Source organism: Tachysurus vachellii, chromosome 24 (genome assembly GCF_030014155.1).
Source record: "Tachysurus vachellii isolate PV-2020 chromosome 24, HZAU_Pvac_v1, whole genome shotgun sequence".
Taxonomy (NCBI): domain Eukaryota; kingdom Metazoa; phylum Chordata; class Actinopteri; order Siluriformes; family Bagridae; genus Tachysurus; species Tachysurus vachellii.
Window position 1 is genome coordinate 7807531 of NC_083483.1, and position 25609 is coordinate 7833139.

A 25609-nucleotide genomic window follows, 5' to 3' on the forward strand; every position below is an offset into this window, starting at 1 on the left:
AATGAGTCTGAATGTGGTGAGTTTATAGCTCTGCAGAACAGAGCTCAGTAATGAAAAAGCCTGACTGTATAAATCGAAGTGCCGCTGCAGTGTGTCTGATTCACAGGCTTGCTTCGGTTAATTAAACTGCAGCAGGAGGTTTTACGATTGCAGAGCAGGTTAAAAAGATGAGATCAGGGGCTGTGTTTCAAATGCTTTTGTGTGCTTTACCAGCTTGACTTTTACAGTTATGTGCTGGCATTCTATTAGTGACATTCTTTGAGTCAAAATGTTTTCCAAGAAAACTAAAAATAGAAGTTGGATGTTTATGGTTAAGGGCACAACTAGGACAGAATTAGTCTCGAGAGGTTGTGTGTAATATACCGTCGTTTTAACCTGCTGACTAACTTGCGCTGATTGGTGATACTACCTCCTCCTGTTTCTGTAAAAAAGAAGAAGGCATGGACAGACATACGCAATATCATGCAGATATATTGATGACATCATTACGCTGCTTCTTCTGTATCTCGTACGATCTGATGCATATATACAAACTTTCTCCCTTCATACTGTCTTGTTGTAGCAGCTAGAAATCAGTATTAGAATGTTAGCTGTAATCTGTAAGCAATTCATTTTTCGCCCTTCCCACATTACACACGTTCCTATTTAAGTATATTGAAGAAACTCTGCCTGGTGTGTTGTAACGAGTAAAAGGTGCAAATCAGAAAGAAGGCATGGCATCGAATGAGTAGAGATGAGCAGAAGTACTAGTAGTGACTAGTCCTGCAGTCACTCACCTGAAAAATGACTGCTTTCGATTACAACTTATAATCTTTCACTCAGAAAGTCAGAAAGGCCTCAGAGATCTCATCTCAGAGTCCAGGAAGTGATGTCAGATCAACATAGCTGCTCACAGAATCAACAGTAAACAGACTATACAGGTCCAGGAGACTCATCACACTTAGCTACCTACACCGTCGCTAACGCAGGATCAATATGCTCTATGTTTATTTATCCTGTGTTAGCGACGGTGTAGCTAGCTAATTGTGATCAAACATTAAACTGTGGTTTTGCTGGATGCAATAGTACTTAAGAGTAATGAATATAATTTAGACGCCATAATATTTATGTAACCGATAACCTACCAGTAAAGTGCGTAATGTAACTAGGACGAAAAAAATACCTAGCTTTGAAAAATGAGAGGGGGGCACGGTGGCTTAGTGGTTAGCACGTTCGCCTCACACCTCCAGGGTCGGGGTTCGATTCCCGCCTCCACCTTGTGTGTGTGGAGTTTGCATGTTCTCCCCGTGCCTCGGGGGTTTCCTCGGGTACTCCGGTTTCCTCCCCCGGTCCAAAGACATGCATGATAGGTTGATTGGCATCTCTGGAAAAATTGTCCCTAGTGTGTGATTGCGTGAGTGAATGAGAGTGTGTGTGTGCCCTACGATGGGTTGGCACTCCATCCAGGGTGTATCCTGCCTTGATGCCCGATAACGCCTGAGATAGGCACAGGCTCCCCGTGATCCGAGGTAGTTCGGATAAGCGGTAGAAGATGAATGAATGATGAATGAAAAATGAGAGCAAGAACAAGCTGCTTTCTAAGCATGCGCATTGCACCCTGTCCGTGTGTGCGTCTGTGTGTATGGTGGCCTGCTATGGAATAAACTGGACTCTATTCCCACTGCACACCAAACCTGTGCTCACGCAAATAAATCATTTTCATATGACCCTAACAAAACATCATTCTTATGGTTTATCTATTGTGTCCATTTAAAAACAACTAATGGTTACTTTTTAATGTAATTTATATGTGCAAGGCCAAGTGAATACACTTGGAGCTGGAATGAAAGTCTATTTGGATAGTTAGAGGAATAAAATAAGGATATTTGCCGATGACGGAAGCAATCGAGTCTTTCAAGAGACCACCTTTATAAGACCATTTATTTACAAGGTGTGCACGAAAAAAGCCTTTTTCATCTAACCACAAACACAAGTACATGGCGCTCAATAAACTCTACTGGATCTTTGGCAGAAACTAAGTTCTATGGTAAGACATGGCAAAAATAGTGTTTCTTTTTTTTAATAAATATTTATAACCTAATCCAGTTAAGTGTGGTGGAGAATCTACAATTTTGTGGAGGGTTTTTTTCTCCTAAGGCGATGGGAACCTTCATGATAATATCAAGGACTTCATGAAGTACCAAGAGATTTAAACTGAAAATCCTGCTACTTCTGCCAAGAGATTACAACACGGTCAGGGTTGCAATGCTGTTCATTTTGAACTAATTTACTGGCAACTTGTGTAAACAAATCTAAGACATAGTTACAGCTGTTGTTCTTGTCCTTCGACTGGTCTCATGTTTGGGGTCACCACAGAGGATCCGACGTATATATTTGATTTTGTACAGGTTTTATACCAGATGCCATTCCTGACACAACCCTCCCATTTTATCTAGGCTTGAGGCCAGTATTGAGAGTTAACCCCTTACTAACTGGGTTGGTTCCCTGCCTGACTGCATGGTGAGACATGGGATACTACTGCTAAACCACCAGAGTAGATTAAAACACATTTACCGCATTGTAATATCTTAGGGTTTTTTTACACCTGGTCACTTCATGCGTTTTCTGTGATCCGATAGCTATCCGATCGTAAAAAGACCAGGTCTAAATGCCCTCCGAAACGGTTTCGAGACGGATATAAATCCGATTGTTCAAACCACTTCAGGAGGTGGTCTGGGACGCATTTCAGATGAAACTGGACAGGTGTAAATGAATTGGTTGTTCAAGCCACATACGTCAGCGCTATACTCCTCCCAAATGGAAGTACGTCACTCGCAGGTGACTCGCGAGTCGTGCATCGCGCCAGAAACAAATATGTTTTCCCATCAGTGCTGGCTCTGATCTTTCACCCAGGTGTCTCGTTTGGTCTTAAAATGCACTGCTGCCGCCAGCGAAAATGCAGCAAACAGTAAATGCTGTTTTTTGTAGCAACCGCATACACCAAAGCCTGTTATATTTCAATTACCCCGGAAATGAGGTAATATATATTTGCATTTTGGGCGGGAGTAGAAAGATCGGATTGATATCCGATTCGCCAAGGCGCATTTATGTGGCCTTATGTAAATGGAACAGTTTTAACAAATCAGATAGCTATCGGATCAGAGAACACACATGAAGTGACCAGGTGTAAAAAGGCCCTTAATGTTGGATATAACACAATGCATTCGCTCTTTTGTCTGATGCTGTGCTACACAACTATCCTCCCCAACTTTTGTAGTTGGTGTTGTTGGGATTTGAAGACACAACCTTCTGAACTGTTGTTTACACACCTTAATCACTGAGAAACCGCAACTACATTCCAGCAACATTCATTCAATTCCAACAACTGAACTGACTATACACTGAAGAATCACACTGAATCTACATTATACAAGCCAGTTGTGCTACTTGTGGTGGCTCAGTGAGTAAGGCCACACATAAGTAGATTGTGTGTTAAAATCCCAGCAGCACCAAACTGCCTTGATTGGTTGGTTGAGCAAGACCCTTCAGCTCAGTATCCTGTCTAGAACAAATGCACTGGGTTACTGTAAAAATGTGACACAGTATGGTGACTCAATGGCTTAGTGATTAACACATATTCCTCACACCTCCAGGGCTTCGTTCCCAACTGTTCCCTGAGTTTGTGGGTTCATGCTTTGGTGGTTTCTTCCAGATCCTCTACTTTCCTCCCCCAGTCATAAGACATACAGTTTGCTGTAGGTTGACTGGCATCTCTAAATTGATTGTAGTGAGTAAATGGGTGTGTGAGTGTTATGCCCTGTAATCCGCTGGCACCCCATACAGGTCGCCATGCAACTTGAGTCAGGCTCCTGCAACCCTGTGTATGATAAGAGCTACAGAAAATAAATGGATACGCAGAGCTGTTAAGTAAATTACCATAAAACCTACAGTGTGGGTCTTCTAGATTTGGACAATATCCAAATCCACACAAAATGGTTCCTGGACCACAGAATTAAGATTACATTTGAACACCAACATAATAAAAGCGTCCCCTTGTTCACAATTCAAGAATGTTTAGCTGCTTTCTAACTGTAGTTAATGGTCCAAAGTGGCGTTGTGCTCCAGACCAAAACACTTGACTCCCTGAGCTTCTTCAACACGGCACCCTTGTCTTGCTTGGCCCAGCACAACTGCCTTGACAGTGAAGAGTGCTTTTTTCGCAGTGACCTCCAGGGTACATGCCAGGATTAAGTGTCCAATGATGGAGCTGAGTGCCTCTCATACCGGCACCCAAACAGCCGTATCAAATCTCCCTTCTGTGCTCAAGCACACTCTATTAATCACAGTGGAGTTTCATTTATGCGGGTCTGAGTGACCTGATACAAAACAGATGCATTTACATGGTATACTCTTGCCAAACGTTATGCCTTGTTTCTTCCTAGACCTTTCTTAAAAGAACATTCCAAAGTGATGACCAGAAAAAGAAAACAAAGAAAAAGCAGGCCTTTTTGTAAGACTGACCTTTCAGGAGAGAAACGGATTGGCATTTTGATTGAAACTTTATGCTTTTACTTTGAACGCATGTTATGCTCAGGACTAAAGGACAGCAAATCTCAAAAGAGAATTTGTCTTTGTAAGTGATGTGACACTGTGAAGGATCATAGGAAAATCTTGAGGCAGTTATAGCCCATTTGTTTTGACGGATGGGAGCACACAGACGGTGTCACTTTTAATTTTTGCCCTGAGGAAAACTTGGTCACATTATATAGTACAAGTCCCAAAGCCTGAAAAGTGATTTTCTGCCTTGTCTGACTTTCTCAGCATGATGATTAACTGCACCAGACCATGAAAGCCTACCAAAAAAACTACAATTAAAGGCAATACTTTCACGTCCGCTTTAATAGGAACACCTGTACGCCTGCTGTATGCGATTATGCAATAAGTCTATCATCAATCATGATGGTATCAACTGTATGTTCATACCAAAATAATTATGAAACATATTACTGTTTCTGAGAGCACTCAATCCTGGATCTGAGATGGCTCCAAGCTAACAGCATAAATGAGTCCAGAGGCCTGCCATTGTGTGCCATTGTCTATATTGTCTATATAGCAAAAGTAACAGCTAAGACTAGCAAATGCACATCTTTCGCATCCCAAGCACTTTCGTCTTCATTGAACTTGTTTGTCCACCAGGCAAATTTTATTTTTCTTGCGTCTCCCATCATATTTTTGATTTTTTATCAGTCTCACTTGATATCGACTAAATGTTTATACTAAACTTTGCTGAACACTAATATTAATATAACTCACAGAGAAATCCCTACAGAATTGGACAAAATATACCGTATGTCATCATAACATCTCCGCAATTGGATGTGGTAGCTCAGTGGTTAAGGTGTTGGACTACTGATCAGAAGGCCATGGGTTCGTACCCCAGGACCAAGCTGCCACTGCTGGGCCCCTGAGCAAGGCCCTTAACCCTCAATTGCTCAGTTGTAAGTCACTCTGGATAAAGGTGTCGCTAAATGCCGTAAATCTAAATGCATGGTAATAAAAAATTAATGCCAATCTCTATATTACCTCAGAAGACAAAACTGAGTTTGCCCATTTGCTACAAGCTAGTTAACAAGCTAACAAGTTACTTATGCACTGTCAATCTGGATAGGTTTCATTAACTAGCAAATTACAGATCTGAATTAGACTAAGCAAAACAAATGACTACAAAATAGTTAGATGGCATAAATAGTTTCCGCTATAGCAACTGTTAGGGTCGTATGAGGTAAGTTGAATCCTTTGGTAGGAAATTCAATAATATTATGGTCTTCCACTGACATTTTTTTTTGTGGCTCCTCAGTGGATCGCTTACAAATATTTCTTGCGATATGAATTCTGTCAAAGCACAGACAGGCATCAGCGGCTTAAATATATCTCCTCCATCATACTACAGCTGAAAGCCAGTTAGCTGTCATTCATACCTAATACATGTGCAATTACAGGGAGCCTCAGAGCCCACACATGATTTAAAAACCGCTGGTCGGTTAGAGGCGGTCCTCAGCAAACCACATTTCTATATGAAACCAAACCTCCAGCACTTCATGAATGTCTCTGTGTATGAGCTAATTCTGTAATCCTCATCTAAGTGCTCAAGTCAAAGTCTACAAATTCTGAAGACGCAACTACGAGAAGCCTCAAATTAACATGACTGTCAAAGTCACGTCAACTTCTAACCATCATACTTAGCCCTCAAGCTACACAGCTACTCGTAAAACTGAAACGCCGCTGCTCCTGAGGCGGGAGCAGGAGGGATAGTGGGTGTGGGAGGCACATGAGGAGCACTAACTTTTCTTGTAAGGAATATGGAGCTGTCTGTTCAGGTGCCATCATCATCAGTCAGAAATAATCCTCTTATCGATGACAAATGGTGATGGAGCCTAACAGAGATTTATACGGTTAGACAGGCGCTGAAGGAGCTGTGAAATTACAGTCTGAAGATGACATTTAATGAAGCAATGCTAACTTTCAGAGGAAACAGTGCCAGCCTGTAATACTCCGCTGACCTGCGTCTTCTTTATTAAAACTAAAGATCTTAGGGTAAACAGTTAAAAAGTATTTTTTAAATATATTTATGCTTAATAAATATTTAAAATAAAATATTTTAAAACATCAAATCAGCTACAGGAACCGTATGTATCAAAGACAAAGCAACAGACGTTTACGTTTCATCTGGGAATTTTTTTATTTTTATGCAACGTATGAACGGTACAAAAATGACAACATGTGCAACATGACAATATAAAATTGTGATATTGTGGAAGCTTTTTAAATAATAATGAAAAAATTAAATCTAACTGAAAGCTGCTGAAGTGTGTGCCCTGTGATGGGTTGGCACTCCGTCCAGGGTGTATCCTGCCTTGATGCCCGATGACGCCTGAGATAGGCACAGGCTCCCCATGACCCGAGGTAAGCAGTAGAAAATGAATGAATGAATGAAAGCTGCTGAATTGATTTCATACTGAATCTTTAAAATTGTCAAATTTATGATTTGTTTTGGGGGGGCACGGTGGCTTAGTGATTAGCACGTTCGCCTCACACCTCCAGGGTTGGGGGATCGATTCCCGCCCCCGCCTTGTGTGTGTGGAGTTTGCATGTTCTCTCTGTGCCTCGGGGGTTTCCTCCGGGTACTCCGGTTTCCTCCCCCGGTCCAAAGACATGCATGGTAGGTTGATTGGCATCTCTGGGAAATTGTCCGTAGTGTGTGAGTGAATGAGAGTGTGTGTGTGCCCTGCGATGGGTTGGCACTCCGTCCAGGGTGTATCCTTTTTTGAATGTGGTCCTTTTTACGGTTCCCCACTCGCACCTGTAATAAGTCACCAGATATTTTTTGCTGTTCGAAAATGCACCAAAATCGTAGCTGCTGCTTCTTATAAGAACAAAAACAAACACTAGGCAGTGCACACTCACAAGCAACAACATGCTCACAAGAGACAAACTGCGAGTGAAGCTGTGATCCTGTCCCCTTCTGCTTTACAGACCTGCCTGATCCATCCTGATACTCTACTTCTGGTTGGAGACTCATCATTTGGAAAACGTTTGCTGTTGCTAAAGATGACCCCACATGGACAGCCTTAGCCTTACCACTAAGACAGATGGCTTTAAGACTGCAATCTGTTTTTTTGCAAACGATGGCTTACGATTCCAATTTGCACTCAATTCTCCAACAGAATAGACTCATGTTAAACTACAGTGAATTTCCTGTTTACACAGCTAGACATTTTTTTCAAAATTATCCGGTGTTACAAAGAGGAGGATGGTTTCCCTCTCCAGTCTGAAGTCGCTCCAGGTTTCCTCCTCGTATCGTCTCAGAGAGTTTTTCCTCACCACGTCGTCTCTGGGTTGTGGATGAATTTGTATATTTAAAATTTCTTGAAACTATATGTTTCCTTAAAGCAGTTTTGTGACAATGTCCCTTATTAAAAGCACTACATAAATACATTTGAGTTGTATTGTATCGAAACATGTTAGCAGATACCTGCTAATAACTATGTACTAGGAAGAAGAACAAGAAGAACTGGGAAAATACTGAAAAATTCAACGAATCATTTCCTTCAGATGGAATCTGTCACTGTGATGTTGCTGGAAACCTGCCAAGCTTCACCAAATCCCACATTTATTTTCTCATATCCGTTCTTCCACTTCCTTTATTTCCTACATAAACATCCTCCAATGATCACCTGACCCACCTTTTAGGAAAACAATCCAATGGGATTAAAGGACCGAAGAGCATTGACTGAGACACACATACAAGGTCTAGTCTGTTGCCTGTTCACTATCTTTACATTTAACCCCTGCCCTGGGTGATGTTAAGTCAATACAGCTGGCAGGGAAAGTCATTTTACATTCACCTCCTGAACAGAAGACTCAGAGAGCCTGTGAGAAAAACCCAAAACAAATAACTTCGCCAACCATGAAGGAAGACGTGAAAACCGTCTTCGTCACGGTCGTTAGTGACGCCTCATCAAGCATATGCAAAACAGCTCCGTAAACAAGCAGACAAAACAAGCAGTGATTTCCCTGCCTGAAGTGGAACCACAAGTATTAAAAAGAGCACAAAAGAACTGATTGGGAAGATGAAATGCACAATGGCAGAGGAGGCAATCGATTCGCTGTGCCTTGGTATTCAGAGCTTCCCGTCAGGGGAAACTGTCTTGTGTGAGAAATAAGAATCCATTCCTATCTGGCTGCATTAAAACTGCTAATTGTGGGTTTAATCTTAGTGGTTTCTTATCAGCTAACAATAAATTAAATAAATAGATAAATAAAAACAACGACAATCAATCGATAAATAGAAGCCAGTCATTGAATCCTCTGTGTGACGATCATGTTAATGAACTTCCTTTATGTCTGGATTTTGCAGTGCTGATCGAGGAAATTTCACTGAATTTTGTCAACTTTTGGTAGCAAGAAAAAAAGAGAAGAGACAAATTATTATAGTACACAAAAGAAAAGGTGCTGGCTCGCCTCCAACATGAACTTACACCATCCTTGGCTCCAGCATGCCCATAAGACTGAACTCACAAACAAAGACACAAAGGGAGAGAGAGAGAGAGAGAGAGAGAGAGAGAGAGAGAGAGAGAGAGAGAGAGAGAGAGAGAGAGAGAGAGAGAGAGAGAGAGAGAGAGAGAGAGAGAGAGAGCAAAAGAGAAAGAGAGAGTAAAAAGAGAGAGAGAGACAGAGAGAGACAGAGACAGAGAGAGAGACAGAGAGAGAGAAAGAGCGAGAGAGAGAGAGCGAGAGAGAGAGAGCGAGAGAGAGAGAGAGTTAGAGAAAGAGCAAAAGAGAAAGAGAGAGAAAAGAGAGAGAGAGAGAGACAGAGAGAGAGAAAGAGCGAGAGAGAGCGAGAGTTAAAGAAAGAGCAAAAGAGAGAGAGAGAAAGAGAGAGAGAGTTAGAGAAAGAGCAAAAGAGAAAGAGAGAGAAAAAAGAGAGAGAGAGAGAGAGAGAGAGAGAGAGAGAGAGAGTGACAGAGAGCGAGAGAGAGAGAGAGAGAGAGAGAGAGAGAGAGAGAGAGAGAGAGAGAGAGAGAGAGAGAGAGAGAGAGAGAGAGAGCGAGAGAGAGAGAGAGAGAGAGAGCGAGAGCGAGAGAGAGAGAGAGAGAGAGAGAGAGAGAGAGAATGGACACCATTAAACACACTTTATACCTAAGCCTTCCTTGAGCCGGAAAAATTCTAGTAAGTACTACAATTAATTTCTGAAACCTGACACACAAAGCAAATATAATCTATAATCTAACACTAAAGCAGGAGAGTAAAGCACAGTGGTACGTTTCTGAATCACAAACTGAAATGTTTTGTGTTACAGTTTTCTGTTTTATTTGTCACCAGATGTTTGTGCTTATTATCTAGTGTTTTCTCTGAGGTTAATTCTTAATGCTCGCTGAAGCCTTACTTAAGTCCTTTTATTATCATCATAGACACATACACAAGGTATAGTGCAAAAAATGTTTTTTCTTCCTCTGTATTCTGCCTGATTCTACTACAATATAGATTCTGGATTAATAAACCGAGCCAAAACATGAGAGCTAGAGTGAGTGCGAGTATTCAGCAGTGTTTAGTGTCTCAAGATAAAAAAATGCTTGCAGTAATGTGCCATGTATTACATCATAACTAAGGGGAAAACCTGGGCAAACGTGGGAAAAACTAGCCTATGTATATATATATATATATATATATATATATATATAGCATTGTAAATCAGTTTCCTCTGAGAACTTCTTATCACTGCACAATTTTCGGACTTCTTAAAAGGAAAGGGATTAGAATGGTTCAGCGCACAGCACTGAAAAACAGGTGAGATCTACACACACGTTTCCGTGTGGGAGGCGGGAAAGAGGTGCTTTCAATTCCCATGTGAACCCCAGCCTTAATAATCACATGCTTTTACTGCTGTCAGATTCACAGCTCACAGAATAAAAAAAAAATCTTCCATAATTGACGGTGTTGCATTATTCATTGAATGGCAGGGAGAAAACCTTCTACTGAAGAGAGAAGCGTTTAATCTTTCGCGCTCTCTCTTTCTCCCTCTATTTTCAATACTAGGATGAGTTTTACCATAAAAGAGAACATCGGTGTTCTGCGTTCTCTCGACAATACGGATCCTTTTCAGAGTGGAAAAGTGACAAGCTGTCTGCTACGATGCACAAGGTGGTTGTTAAAGAGAAAAGAGATAAATGCAACATTGACTGGAGGAAAAATATCCCACGTGTAAAGAATCATCTTTATTCGCTTAAGCATGTCTGAAAGCAAAAAAAAAACACTGCTGGAAGGCATCACAGTCAGCATGTCCTGAGAGACTCGATCGCTGCTTAGCTGTACACACGTGGAGAGTACCATGGGAATCGGGTCACATCCCTGGTGTGCTACGTGCCTTGTTTTTCAAAATTTTAAGACACACGTCTTTGTCTCCTTTATGATGATTGGACTATTATTACTCACAACGAGGCGTGCATTGATAAAACAATAAATAAATTTAAAAAAACAATGTTGTAGTGACGTAACCTGATGGGAAGCCATTGCGTTGGACATTTTCCAATCACAGCATTTTAATCAGCAATTATCCAACAACGAGGCAAAAAATAAAATAATGATATGTAAGATCAATGTGTCATGGTGAAGATGATCTTGCTCAAATGTTTGCCTCGCACGTCTACGGTTGGGGTTTCGTTCTTGCCTCCACCTTGTGTGTGCAGACTTTGCATGTTCTCCCTGTACTTTGGGGTTTTCCTCCAGCTACTCCGGGTTCCTCCCGGAGTCCAAACACATGCTCTGTAGGTTGACTGGCATCTCTAAATTGCCCCTAGTGTGTGAATAAGTATGTGATTGTTCTCTGTGATAGGGTTACAAGCTCTAGGTTTATATTCTCCAGGTTCCCTTTGACCCTGTGTAGGATACGTGATGCATAAAATATATTGTCCCCGTTCCCACGTTTCCCAATTCCCCACTCGTGATTTAAGTCCTACGTGTAATTTGTTACCATTTAAGCGGTCGTTAATCACCCGCTAGAGACAATCTACAGGTGTCGGGAGCAACGTTAACATATGGTTAGGAAAAGGGGTTCCTCGTGGGTTCTTTGAATGGTTAAAGGTTCTCACAAACGGATAAAAATCCATCTTCTTTCAGCTGCGCTTCAGTTTCTCAGACAGGATAAAGAAATTAAATGTGTTGGATCTAACAAAGTACTTTTTTTTCTCAGCAAGCATTCAAAATAAGAAGATAGATAATAAAATAAAGAACAGACTAGATAAAGAAGAAGTCACTTCAGAACTAGACAAACTGCTTTTTTTTCCTTTGGGACTTTGGGGCATTTTCTCACCAACATAAAATCTCAAAATATTGTAATTATATAAAACATTGTGTCTAAAGATTTCACCTCACGTCAACGTCTGTGTGTGTATGTGTGTGAGTGTGTGTGTGTGTGTGTGTGAGAGAGAGAGAGATAGAGAGAGAGAGAGAGAGAGAGAGAGAGAAGAGAGAGAAGAAGAAGAAGAGTATGAGTGTTTGAGTGTGTGTGTGTGTGTTTGAGTGTGTGTGTGTGTGTGTGTGTGTGAGAGAGAGAAGGAGAGAAAGAGAGTGTTTGCGTGTGTGTATGTGTGTGTGAGAGAGAGTGTGTGTTTACTGCCAACTCCATGTTCTACCTGTAGCCTTTAAAATCAATGGCTGGTCGCAGCAGGAAACTCCGTGGTCTCCTCAAGGCCTCCAGAAACCGAGTTAGAAAAGCACACACACACCTCTGGACTAACCAACACGTGTGTAAATAAAATAGAGGGGTAAAAGACAGAAATATTGAACCATACAACTGTCCCTGGTGCCTGAGGCTCTGAGCTAAAGACCAAGAAGGCGACGTCAACCTTCTCCAGCAGTGACAACACCTATTAGCGACATGGGAAGCTAACACGGCTAATATCTTATATAAATCTATATCTAAATATACGTCTTTTATATGTAACTCTAATGTTTTATAAATATTAATAAACGTTATTTCTGCAGCTATAACGTCTGAAAAGTCAGTGACAGTTTGGAAACTTGCTCTTAAGTCGTTTTTTTTTTTCTCTTTATTGTAAATCAATCTTTTATAGCAAGCTGAGAAATCGACCAAACATGAAGCTATAAATAATAAACACCGACTTTATTATGTTTTGTGAATGATTACACGATGACTAGCTGGTGCTCGAGTGAACAAGGGTGGGGGAAAAAGGGATACCGGAATTCTGTACGGTTAATAAAGTAAAGCAAAGACGCAGAGCTGAGAGTGAAAAAGAAGGTGATTAGCGAGTGAAAGGTTTGTTTTAAAGCAGAAAGCAGACGCTTTGCTAAGCTACCTAACCGCCCGTTGCCGTGTTACCGGGCGTGCACGCGCTCTGTGAACGAGCCACAAAACCCACTCACCTTTACCGAAGCGTGGCATTCCGAAGCGTGCGGTTTTTCTACGCCGTATAGAGACGATATCAGAGTGTAAGTAATCCCCCAGGTACGGCTAGGCACTAAGTCCAGCCCGGTTTGGGAAGCCCAGGCTATGGAATGGTCTCTGCACACGAGAAAGAGCAGTGTAATAAGTGAGAGGAAGGTGTAATACCTCGGTCACCCGCTAGGGGCACTAACAGCGTTCATTACCGTGTTATAACGCGTCATAACGCTAATTGAGTCTACTGGATTCAACGCACGTGATATTTCAAACTGTGTCCATGGAAGGGATAAAAACAAAATAGACTTTAGATTCGTTTTATAGTGACATAACTCTGATGCTCATAAACAAACTCATATAGTTCCTGGTTACAAAAATGTTTTTTTGTATTAAAGTTTATTTTTTTCATAAAGTTTCATGTTTGTTCATGCAGAGTCTTTGTCTACTATGCATACGTTTGCATACCTAAAGTAAAACAAAAAGGTAGTCTTCTGATGCTCCTAGGCTCATGTATGTGTTCTCTATGGGTTTTCCTCAGGGTTCTCCAGTTTCCTCCCGCTGTCCAAAATAACATGGCAGTAGGTTTATACTAAATTGCTTCTAGGTGTAAGTGAGTGTGTGTGTGTGTGTGTGTGTGTGTGTGTGTGTGTGTGTGTGTGCATGGTGTCCTGTGATGGACTGGCGTCCCATCGTGAGTGTATTCCTAACTCAAACCCAGCGTTCTCAGGAAAGGCTTCAGATCCACTGACTAGGATCGGGTGAAAATGATCTCAACTGATTTTATTAGTATAGACGTTTACAGAAATGTAACTATTTTTAACGTTTTGGGAAATTCTTCTGTAATATAAATCATTTTAAATAGAAATAGGAATGACCATGTAATGTTTCATGAATGCAAGAAAACCTTTTATTGGAATATAAACCTAAATTTAAAGTAAGTTATTATACGTGTCACCGTTTTCAAAGGATACGAATGTCTCAAGAAAGGCAACAAAATAAGGCAACATTCTACAATCAAACTTGCAAAAATAATAATTCTGAGATCATATTTGACGTATATCTGAGATCATATTTGACACATACTACTTGTACTTATACAGTATAATTGTTTTTAATGAAAACATCAGATTAAATATGTAAACCCTTTTTCATAGGTTCTCATCGCTGTAGCGGTATAGTATTGATTTTCCTCACCCAGATGCTATTAAAAACATCATTTCATTCAGGACTATCTCTTTGTTCCCCAGTGGTTATAGCATAGCTGTTTGAATCTATTGCTTAAGATGAAAAAAAAAAACACACAAAAAATCCATGATGGCCCCAACAATATTATCGGTCTGTAAAAAATGGAATGTAAATTATTTTTATCTTGTAGGATCTCTTGAGAAGTTTATAGACCTACCTGTCTGCTTTTCAGTCTGCTTGAAAAGCCCCAAAGAAATTTCTATGCTGATTTGAGATAGATAGATAGATAGATAGATAGATAGATAGATAGATAGATAGATAGATAGATAGATAGATAGATAGAACTTTATTGACATTACATAGTACAGGTACACAGCAACGAAATTCAGTTTGGCATCTACCAGAAGTGCAAAGAGTAGCAATTGTGCAAATAGACAAGTGCAGATAAATATGTAAACATATGTACAGTATGTAATATATAGATATATATGTAAACATATGTACAGTATGTAATATATATAGATATATATGTAAACATATGTACAGTATGTAATATATATAGATATATATGTAAACATGTGCAGCGTGTAATATATATAGATATATATGTAAACATATGTACAGTATGTAATATATATATATATAGGTATATATGTAAACATATGTACAGTATGTAATATATAGATATATATGTAAACATATGTACAGTATGTAATATATATAGATATATATGTAAACATGTGCAGCGTGTAATATATATAGATATATATGTAAACATATGTACAGTATGTAATATATATATAGATATATATGTAAACGTATGTACAGCATGTAATATATATAGATATATATGTAAACGTATGTACAGCATGTAATATTTATAGATATATATTTAAACATAAGTACAGTATGTAATATATATAGGCATGTGTGTAATATAAATAGGTATATACGTAAACATATAGTATGTATAATGAATAAATACGTATAAAGGCTATAGCAGTGAAGAGATGTGCAGACACTGTTGTAAGGGACAACAAGTAGAAGTTACAGTAAAGTATATATAGAAACACAGATAAAGTAGTGCAGATGTATGTAAGTCACAATATGTGTAGAGAATAAGAAGTATAAAAAATACAATATGTAATATGTACATTGTATGCATAATTGTACTGTTATATACAATATTATATATTATTATTATTATTATTATTATTATTATTATTATTATTATTATTATTATTATTATTATTGTTGTTGTTGTTGTTATTATTGACTGTGTAAATTAAAAAATGTTCAGATGAGGAATCTCTACATTTTCAATCAGATTAGTATATTTATGTCATGCCATTGCTGTTTTGGATCCTAAACAGAGTTCATCCTGCTTCCCATGGACCCCCTGTGTGTTATTTATTGCTAGGGATTAAATCGGGGTGAAGCTGTGTCAGTGGTTTTGTGGAGTGGATGGCACTTCTTTGGAGACCTGTCCTGTCCCACATTCTATAGCCCCCCTCCTGTAGGCATGTTATTTATGACTGGGTATTAGCAGAGGTTGGGGTCATACTGAGTTTGTGATCTATGACATTTCCTTTCTTTAACCCTCAAGGGATACACAAACATGACGTGCCATTTGAATTAACCTCCACTGAGTTAATCAGTTTGCTTTCTTTACGAGAGTACGAGCAATGAAGACGTTGGATGATAATTGAGGTGAAGCCGTTAGAGCACATAAGCTCCCTGACCTCACTTCGTCTGTGGCCTTTTGTAGCTTTGTCACACAAACTGCATTGTACACGTGTCTTCAGTAAAAAGACAGACACAGAAATACTTTTCACTGATCAGAGCTTGCAGAAAAAATAATTGGTGCCCCCCTGCCCACTTCCCAGGACTTGTACGATACAAGAACCAGAAACTGGGCAGAAAAAATGACTACTGACCCTTCACACCCTGGACACAACCTTTTTCAGCTCCTCACTTCTGGCAGGTGCTACAGAGCTTTGTTTACCAAAACTGCCAGACACAGGAACAGTTTCTTTCCCCAGGCACCAGGCAATCCCCCTGATTAACAACTCACAATAATTATATACCCTGCTTCATATCTATAAGTTCTGCATTATCAGAACGCTCAGTCATTACATCATCCGTATACGTTACACACAATTCTGCTGATGTATATTGTACAAAAAGCATAACATTACATAATACTGTTATATGCACTACCATGCACTCTCACACTTTATGCGCATAACTGATCTGTCATATATTCTGTATTCATATTTAATACTCATACTGTCTATATTGTATCTCATCGTCTGTATTGTCTCGTATAGTCTGTTTGGTCTTGTCTTGTCTGGTTTGTCTTGTCTTTTACAGTCCAAGCTAAATGTATAGTGGTATTTATGTCTGTACTTTTCAGAGTCACAAACAGCTGGAACCAAATTCCTTGTGTGTCAACACACTTGGCCAATAAACGTGATTCTGATTCTTTTTTCATTATCAGGAAAGACTGCCCCCTTATGGCAAACTGTATGTATTACACACTTCTTTTTATCAGCTATTGCACACAAACTATGCAGTCTAATGATCATGAATGACCTATTCATCATCATTTTGTTTTAAACAATTAGAAAAAAAAAAAAATCCAGGCAATCAGTATATATATAGTAATGTGTAAACTAGGTTATGATGTCAAGTCATATAATGACAGTTAGTGGCCTATAGAGGGCACTGCAACTTCACAGAACATGTCCACTCACAGTATTAAAAATCAAATTATAATCAAATGTCATACACCTTATTGTAGATCCAGACCTTATTGTAGATCCAGACAACCTATGTATTTTATGAAGAACCTCTGTAGACATGCAAGCCTTTAGTTTTCTCACGTGTAATAAATCAAAGCTCCTGGAGGTTAAAGCTCAAACAAGAAATTATTTTTTTATCTGTCATTTTATTAACAGTAGTAAAAGTACAGGACAGAACAGACAAAACCTTTGTTTACAAAAATAGTGCAATAGTGGATGGCAGTGGAAATATAAAATAACTTAAAATGGTGTTGCACCTTACCAGAAGACAGACAATAAATAAATGCTGTCTAAATGATATCTATATATAGATCTCTCTCTCTATTATTATTATTATTATTATTATTATTATTATTATTATTATTATTGTTGTTGTTGTTGTTGTTGTTGTTGTTGTTGTTGTTGTTGTAATTAACACTTTAAAGGGTGATAATAATAAAATAGAGTCTATAAAACTTCCTTTCTTCCTGATGTTTTTGTGTGATGTCTTCTGTGATATTTTCCACAGACAACCATCTGATGCAGTCACAGGTCTCATTTCCAATTTCTTAGTGTGTAATATACATGTTTTATTATTATTACAAAATATTACATTTGATTTCTTTATACATAGTTATTAACCTTTTTTACTGTTAGACTAACCTTTTCTACAGAATAAGAATTTGTGAATTGAACTGAAGTCATTTGAAAAAAAAAAAACAAGCTTCATATCAGCTTCATCTTCTCATTCAGATTTATTGTCAATATTGTTCTGTAAAAACACCAAGAATATGAAGGCTGTAAATATGAACTGCACTTAAAACCTGGAAACGCTGCAGTCAGAAACCGTTGCAGTGAATCATGCAGTGGAAAGATTGAAAAGCAGAGTGCTGACAAAGTTTACTTCTACATGGCTAGAGTTTTATCCACAGCTGGACAGAGATGTTTTTCAGCATAATGCACCAACACACAAGTCATGTATCATTCCTGTATCATTCCAGTAAGTCTGCTTTGCTTCAGTGGCCTGCACAATCCCCTAATCTCAACCTTATCTAAAATCATTGTGATGAGATAGAATGACCTGCTTACTGCAAAACAGCTGTCCAATATCAAACAATATTCTAATAATATTTTACTAATAAGAAATATCAAATCTAAAATGTATTTGTATGCATCGTTATGCCTTATTATTATATAATTATGATTGATTATTTTATTTCTGACAAATTCCTGGTTAAAAACCATATGTAGTTGCTCATGTATTAGAGAATGTTATATTTACATCTTGCCCTGTGACAATCAGTCACATAGTCATGGATTTACTATTAACGCTTACAAATAACAATTTTCACATGGTCAGTTTAGAGCAAGAAATAAGCAGAATAAACCTCAATAAAGTCAATGACTCCAGCAAGGTTATGCGGTAGCCTAGTGGTTAAGGTGTTGGGCTACTAATCTATCCCAGGTCTACCAAGCTGCCACTGTTGGGCCCTTGAGCAAGGCCCTTTACCCTCAGGTGCTCTGTTGTATAAACTAATAAATAAAAATGATAAAATGTAAGTTGCCCTGGATGTTGTAAATATAACAAGGTAGGTCTATTAGTGTTACAGTATTTTGACACTGGATTTAGATTGAAGCTTTGTCATACGGCAGCTGGTGCACTTTCTCAACATAGTGTTTAGTCATGTGGTGGTCTGCTGTTTTCGTGCCATACTATTTTATCATCATATTTTCAATTCATAACACATTGAGCTGTTTTATTCATTTTGGCATGAAGGTTAAAATAAAAGTCCTTTATTTTAAAGGATCTCTGAAACATAGATATACATAAATATAGTGCATGTTCATTCATTCATTCGTCTGCTGCAACAACATTATGCCAGCCAGGATCACTGTGGATTTAGAGCCTACCCTTGGAACACTGGGTGTGAGAGGTGAACACACCATGTACACACAATCAAACACTCGCTCACACTGATGCGACTCGGCACAGCCAGTCAACCTACTATGTTTTTGAAAGGTAGCAGAAAAACCTGAGAACCTTTAGGAAACCTAAACAAACATGTGGAAATAAAGTAAAACATTAACCTAAGCTCAGGATCGAACTGGGGACTGTCAAGCTGTGAGTTCTCAACGGTACTTGCTAATGTAGAATTTGTAGTTCCCTAAACTGTTGTCACAAATTTTACACATAACTTACAATTGTTAGAACGTCTCTGTATGCTGTAGCATTACAATTTTCATGCACTGGATATAAGCCCAATCTCGTTCCAGCACTCGTTCCAATGACCCTGTGCACAAAGCTAACGCCATGAAGATCATCTTGTAGCAAATCTTTGAGTGGAAGTACTTGAGTATTCTGCACAGATCCTAACCTCAACCCCAACAAACACCTTTGGGATGAACTAAAAAAACAGTGACTGCACCCCAGAACGTCTCAGTCCACATCAGTGTCTGACCTCACAAACGTTCCTGTGGTTGAATAAACAAATCCTCTCAGCCACGCTCCGAAATCTAGCGGAAAGCTTTCGCAAAACTGTTGAGCTCATTCTAATACGAACAGGAAACTAAATCTGGAATGAGATGTTTAACATCTGTGTACATCTGTGATGGTTGTGTCCACAAACTTTTGGTAAACAAACATGTTAATGAGAATGTAGATGTAGAATGTACTGAATGCATTTTCAGCAGTATTTACAGTCCCTCAACTCCTTTCAATTGCACAGTTTAAATTCTTGCTTTACCTAGTAATCTCCTTGAGTCACGTGTTTGAAGTAAACAGGGTCTACAGGTTCGCGTCACGCGCGTTTCTGATTAGGGAGCACTGTCCGCGCGCAGATGGCCCCTATTCAGCGCCTCTGACGTCACGGCATTCATCAGCACGCGGTAGATGAATGACTCCCTGCCTGAGGACACGAGACTTATGAGTTTAGGGATCGCAGGTTTACAAAAGGCCACGTGCAATTAAGAGGCAGTGGGAAGAAATTACAGGCCACACATATGCACCGATTACTGGGTCACAGCTTTTTTTTTTTAGACTGCACTCTTGGTTGTAAATGTCGCCTAAATAGTTATAGAATTGCTTTCATGCAGATAAATCTCACATTAAAGTGTTGTTTACTTTATTTATTGCTCCTATAATGCCATAAATAACAGCGATCGATGCACGGGTGTCGAATGGTGTAGCAGTTGTGTAGAACGTTTTAAGCATCAAAATTTTTTTTTAAATTATCCCAAAATTGTCTTATTATTATGTCCACGTGCACATAAAGTAACAAACTTGTCCTTTTTTTTTTAGCTGCTGTAAGTGTTTATCAATTCTACCTTCAATTCTAGAACATTTGGATAGAGTTTAGCTTTCAAAATGATACACAGGACGTATAAAAAGGAGCATAATTATTTCTGATTAAAGCTTAATATGAACACTACAACACTTTTTAGACAATAAGGAATAATACGGATCAGCATTTTTTATTTATTTATTTATTTTTTGCGGAAACTGGAAATTTATCTCCTGTTCGTTCTTGCCTGTGGATTGATTCTTCCTGTATATATCATTTGTATGCAGAATGTAGAGTCTCCATTCAAGGTGCATTTATTTTTCCACTTGCTTAGCAGAAATAAAAGGTATAATAGATTGATAGTCCATGGAGCGAGGAGGAGATTTCAAAAATGGCCGAGAGTAAATTAAAACTCCACGCTGAATTGTTAACGTGGGGTGTATTTGGTGTGTGAGTGTTAATACATGCATGGGTCCAGTGTGTACAGATGGTCTGAGCGTGAGCCTGAATAAGGCCGAGTCTATCCGGCCTCTCTCAATATGCGAGTTAATGAGAACAGACTGACTTTCTTTTTTCCCCCTCTACATTCCCTTTCTTCTCTCTCTCCTCTCTCTCTGTCTTCCTCTCACCCCTCTCAATCTATTTCCATCTGTTTGGAGACAAAGGGCTGTGAGCCAGCTCCAGCCTGGGTCCCTGCTGGTGAAGTAGGCAGGCATAATGTGGTCCATCCCGGGGGCCACATTTCAACACATGGATCTGCCTTTGTGTCTTGCTGCTTGTATGGCACACACCGCACACACGTACGAACTCGCACTCTACAACAGCAACACACCTCTGATGGCTATGAAGAGCAAGAGAAAAGGAAAAGGAAGGGTGTGTGGGGGGGTTCGGAGGCATTGAAGACTGAGCTCACTTATAATGAAGGTGCACAGACAGGAGAACTACATCTCACCCCCCTTTGCTCCGAGATGCTTTTTCCAGACCTGTGGACATATGGCTGCTTGTTGTCATGTTTTCTCCTCTAGCCAGAAGACAAGACGCTCCCCATAGGAACAAAGGGGAAATGTGTCTATTGGCCCATTTCAGGTTTTTGCACAAGTCCACCTGAATGAACAGAGAGTGCGTGGCTCCCAAAAAAGAGACAATGGTGATTATGGTTGTGGGTCCGTCTGTACACTTTCTGACATATGGTCACTTGTAGGCCTTTGCCATTACATAATCCATGGTGAAAAGAGGTGCAATATGGCTCTTTCTCACACACATACACACTCACATTGGCCACACTGGCAGATTGCTACTGCCCACAGCAGGGCTACAGCTGGCAGGAGCTTTGGGTTGGAATACACACAGAAGATGAGAAGGAATGGAAGGAATAGATGTATGACTAGCCATACGTGGCCAAATGAGGTAGCAGAGGAGGAAAGCATTAACGGTTAAAAGCAGAAACATGTTTGAGTGCTGATTGATTACTGTAATCAAAAGCAGATGAGAAGTTATATATCAGTATAGACATTGCTTAATCATTATTCATGCTGTAAACACATTTTATTTTAATTACACAGTCTATTATTCCTTATTACTGGATTTTGGGCATCCAGCATTAAGAAAACACAATATATAAAAAACCTGCGATATGACAAATTGTTTCTTGTTGTTAAGGGCTAGACCTCGGACGTGATAAGCGTTTCAGCCATTCGTCTCTTGTATGGTAGCTTACAAAGGAAGAATTACAGAGATTTTTTTTATTTTTATTTTTACCTCAACTAATTCGTTAAAAGTTAAAAGAGCTCAAAATGCGTTTTAATGATTAATGCTACAGGATTTAAGAGTTTGAAATGCCAGCCTGATCTGATAGTGAAAATACTAGTGCTGAGTTCTTCTCTACTGTGAGGTCAATACAAATTTAGAGAGAATTCAGTTCTGTATCACAAACAATATAATGCACATTAAGTATTATGCCTAAATAAATAATACTAGCACCAGTGCAGTCTGGGACACAAGTACTTTCTTGAATATTTAAATCTGAGGATATAAAAAGCTGATAATGTATCTTCACATATCTAACAGCGACAGATTTAGTTAGCTATCTAAACCATTGCACAGAAAACTATACTAACACTTCTGGTCACTTCCACTGGGTGTGTTTATAACACTTGATTTGTGTATTCTATGTACTTTGGTATCTAAACAGTGCCATTTGTTCACACATTGACCATTAGATATAAGGGGAAGCACAGAAACTAAAACAATAAATCATCTAGTACATTTGAAATTAAAATCTTCAAGCAAAACACAGAAAACATCATTATTTTGTCTATGATAAGCTCTCTAGCTAAAAATTGTGCTAGCACCAATAAAAATTGCACAATGAGGATAGATAAATGAGTGAATTTATCAAGTAGATTACAAAACAAGGAATGTCTGTTCAGCTGGTAAAAAGCTTCGACTCCTTCATCCGTTTCTCTCATTATTGTATTATATTGACTCTCTGTTTCCTGTTTGGTTTATTTACCTTCTGACACTCTTACACCTTCTCTCCTCTGATTGCCTGTCTGTCACCATCTAACTCCTCAGACCTTTCTTGTGTCTCAGGATGGGTGCAGGATGACATTTGACATATCTGAGCTGACATATGAAGTATGAGTAAAAATATCCTGCCACATCAAACCCGAACCCCCTGAATTACTATTACAGGATTGTCAGGATAACTCACAGAGACCTTGCGACATCATATTATTCTGTATTTCTTTCACCCCTGACTCAGTAATTATGTTTGATCTTTTAATTTAAACAGAAAATCACTGAAAACCTTTAAGCACCTTTAATTTGAAATCTCAAGTAGATAGGCAAAGTCAATATTCCTGCTTTTTGTGCAGTCCTTTTAAATGTATAATTCACCCCAATACACCATGACTCTGACTGTCTAGAAAAAACCCTCAAAATCTATGTTTGTTTACAGCTAAAGTTGTTCGGCTAAAAAAGAAAGAAATACAGTGGCACATGGATGATTAACTCCTTTAAGACCTCTCAGTTTTGTAGCCATAACTACCCTGTTAAAAGCATGTAAAGCCCTGGATTACCAGAGAAACTCTCAAATTCTCTCTGGTGGCCTTGTGTATGTGTGCCTAAGTGAATCAGTGTGTGTGTGTGTGTGTGTGTGTGTGTGTGTGTGTGTGTGTGTGTTAGTCAGTGTATTAGCACACAAGAAAGCTGTAAACAAATATTGGCTCTTGCCCATTGCTCATATATGATTTTGTTACATACAATTATTAAACAATAAATAAAACATTGCTTGCTGTATGCAAAATACACCGAAACTACAACACAACCACTTCAATTAAAACATTCAGCTTTATCTTAATCCAGATTTATTCACTAGTCCCTATAGTGCTAGTCCATCCTTATCCATGGGACCATTAACATGACAGATCCTAAATGATGCTTGTCTTTTACATTTTGTTACTAATTTCTTATTAGAGCATACACCTCAACAGTATTCATATAACCTGAATGATGCACTGTTGACTATCTGCACCTTCAGAGCTTTAGAGCTCGTGGAATTAAACAGCTTCAGCTTGCACAGCACATTTTTATGTAACAACTTCAGCTTTTGTGGAAACTTTTATTGCCAATGGAAAGTTGATGTCATTCAATTGATTTCACCTGCTATATGTTCTGAAGCACTTTGTTTGTATGAGTGATAGAAAATTTCATCTCCTCTCTCTCTCTCTCTCTCTCTCTCTCTCTCTCTCTCTCTCTTTTCTTTTTGTGGAGACTTTGTCAGCTACACTTATATATTATACACTCATTCTGTACAAAACTTTCCCTCTCTTTGATTTTAGTGACTCAAAAGACCTCTCAACACTGTGGGATTTCTAAGCAGGTCTGTATTGTAATTGCCTGAATGTATCACCATTAAACACCTAAGAAGTTTTATTAAAGGTTTGAGAGCATTCACTCATCTTCAGGAACTGTTTTATCCCAGTCAGAGCTATGGTGGATCCAGAGCCAATCCCAGGACCTTTGGGAGAAAGGCAGGAGACATTTACCCAGATGGGACATTCAGAACTATGGGTAATTTAACAATCTGCCCGACCACATGATTTTGGACGGTGGAAGAAAACCAGAAAATCCAAAACAGCACCACAAAATATCTGAAAGCTTTACCTGGAAGCGGATATACGTAATTATCTGCTTAGTGTGTATTTCTGCACACGTGATGACAATCTGACAAGGCAAAGGCAAACTGACTGTAGGTTCTTATTCAGTTGAATATAGAAAAGGTAGAACCCTTAAAATCACTGGACAAATTTCTTAATTTAAGCTTAGTTCCTTAAAGGCCAAGACAAAAGACGTTTTTTTTCTTCTGATTGTAATTTTGTAGAGAGAATAACAGGTTTTATATGTGGAGCATTCCAATTAAATGAAGCCAACAAGCCCTTTCAATATTGATCAAAAATGTTTGTTTAATTTAAGCAAACTTCTCGATACAGAGTCAGAAATGCTGTCACTTTAAAACATGCATCCCTCACACCATGGTGGTCACCCCACCAGGTTTACATGCATGTTGCATAACTTGCATCAAATATTTATCAAGCATTTTTCATATTAGCGAAAGAGAATAAACACTCAGAAGATACCCTGATGCTGTCAGTCGGTGACGTCAGTTTATTTCTCTAGCTTCTAAAATGTCAATTTAATTCATAGAAACATTTAGAAATCTTTTAACAGGATGGATGATACAGGACTCTTTCATACATATAAATTTCCATCTTTCACTGTGTGTGTGTGTGTGTGCGTGTGTGTGTGTGTGTTTCCCACGGGAGGTGCCAGACGGCCAGTAATTTGGTTGTCTTGGCTCGTCTGGAGTAACACCTGCCCCCTCTCTGGGGAAATGGCCTTTCAGCCAAGAGGGAGGAAGACAAGGAGCATACACTTGCAGGGTAAAAAAAAAATTAATAATAAAATAAAGTCACACTACGAAGCTAAATCTCGATGACGGACCATTTCCATTCCATGTTGATGTTTTGTGGAAGTGAACATATGAGGTTTGGAAGAGAAACCAGAAAGCAGTCTAAAGGCTGTAACATTAACCAGAGCTGATAAATGATTTCTCCAGAGACTGAAATAAAATGAATTACAAATAAATTAATAAATTGACCCAGAATTGTTGAATATCTTTACTCATATTTTTCGAATCAAGGTGCTCCAGCAAAATGTGTCACACACATGGCACACACTCCATGGGGTGATCTCTCTCTCTCTCTCTCTCTCTCTCTCTCTCTCTCTCTACTAAACACAAAAAAAGCAGGAGACATTTTTCAATTTATCTTATTGTTATTTTATTTCAAAAAACAAAAAAAAAACACCCCACCAGTAAAATATGAAAAAATGTCTTTGTTAAAAACCAGCTGTCACAGCAA

At 38.9% G+C, this 25609-nt stretch overlaps 1 protein-coding gene across 3 annotated transcripts in view; it reads right to left on the reverse strand.

Moving 5' to 3' along the window:
• Positions 1-13079, reverse strand: part of LOC132839323 (vang-like protein 1) — a 55820-nt gene extending 42741 nt beyond the window's left edge. For all 3 annotated transcript variants that reach the window (XR_009647721.1, XM_060860242.1, XM_060860241.1), the window contains exon 1: positions 12922-13079. The gene's annotated coding sequence lies outside the window, so the exon portion shown is untranslated. The remainder of the gene's footprint in view (positions 1-12921) is intronic.
• Positions 13080-25609: the final 12530 nt, after the last annotated feature.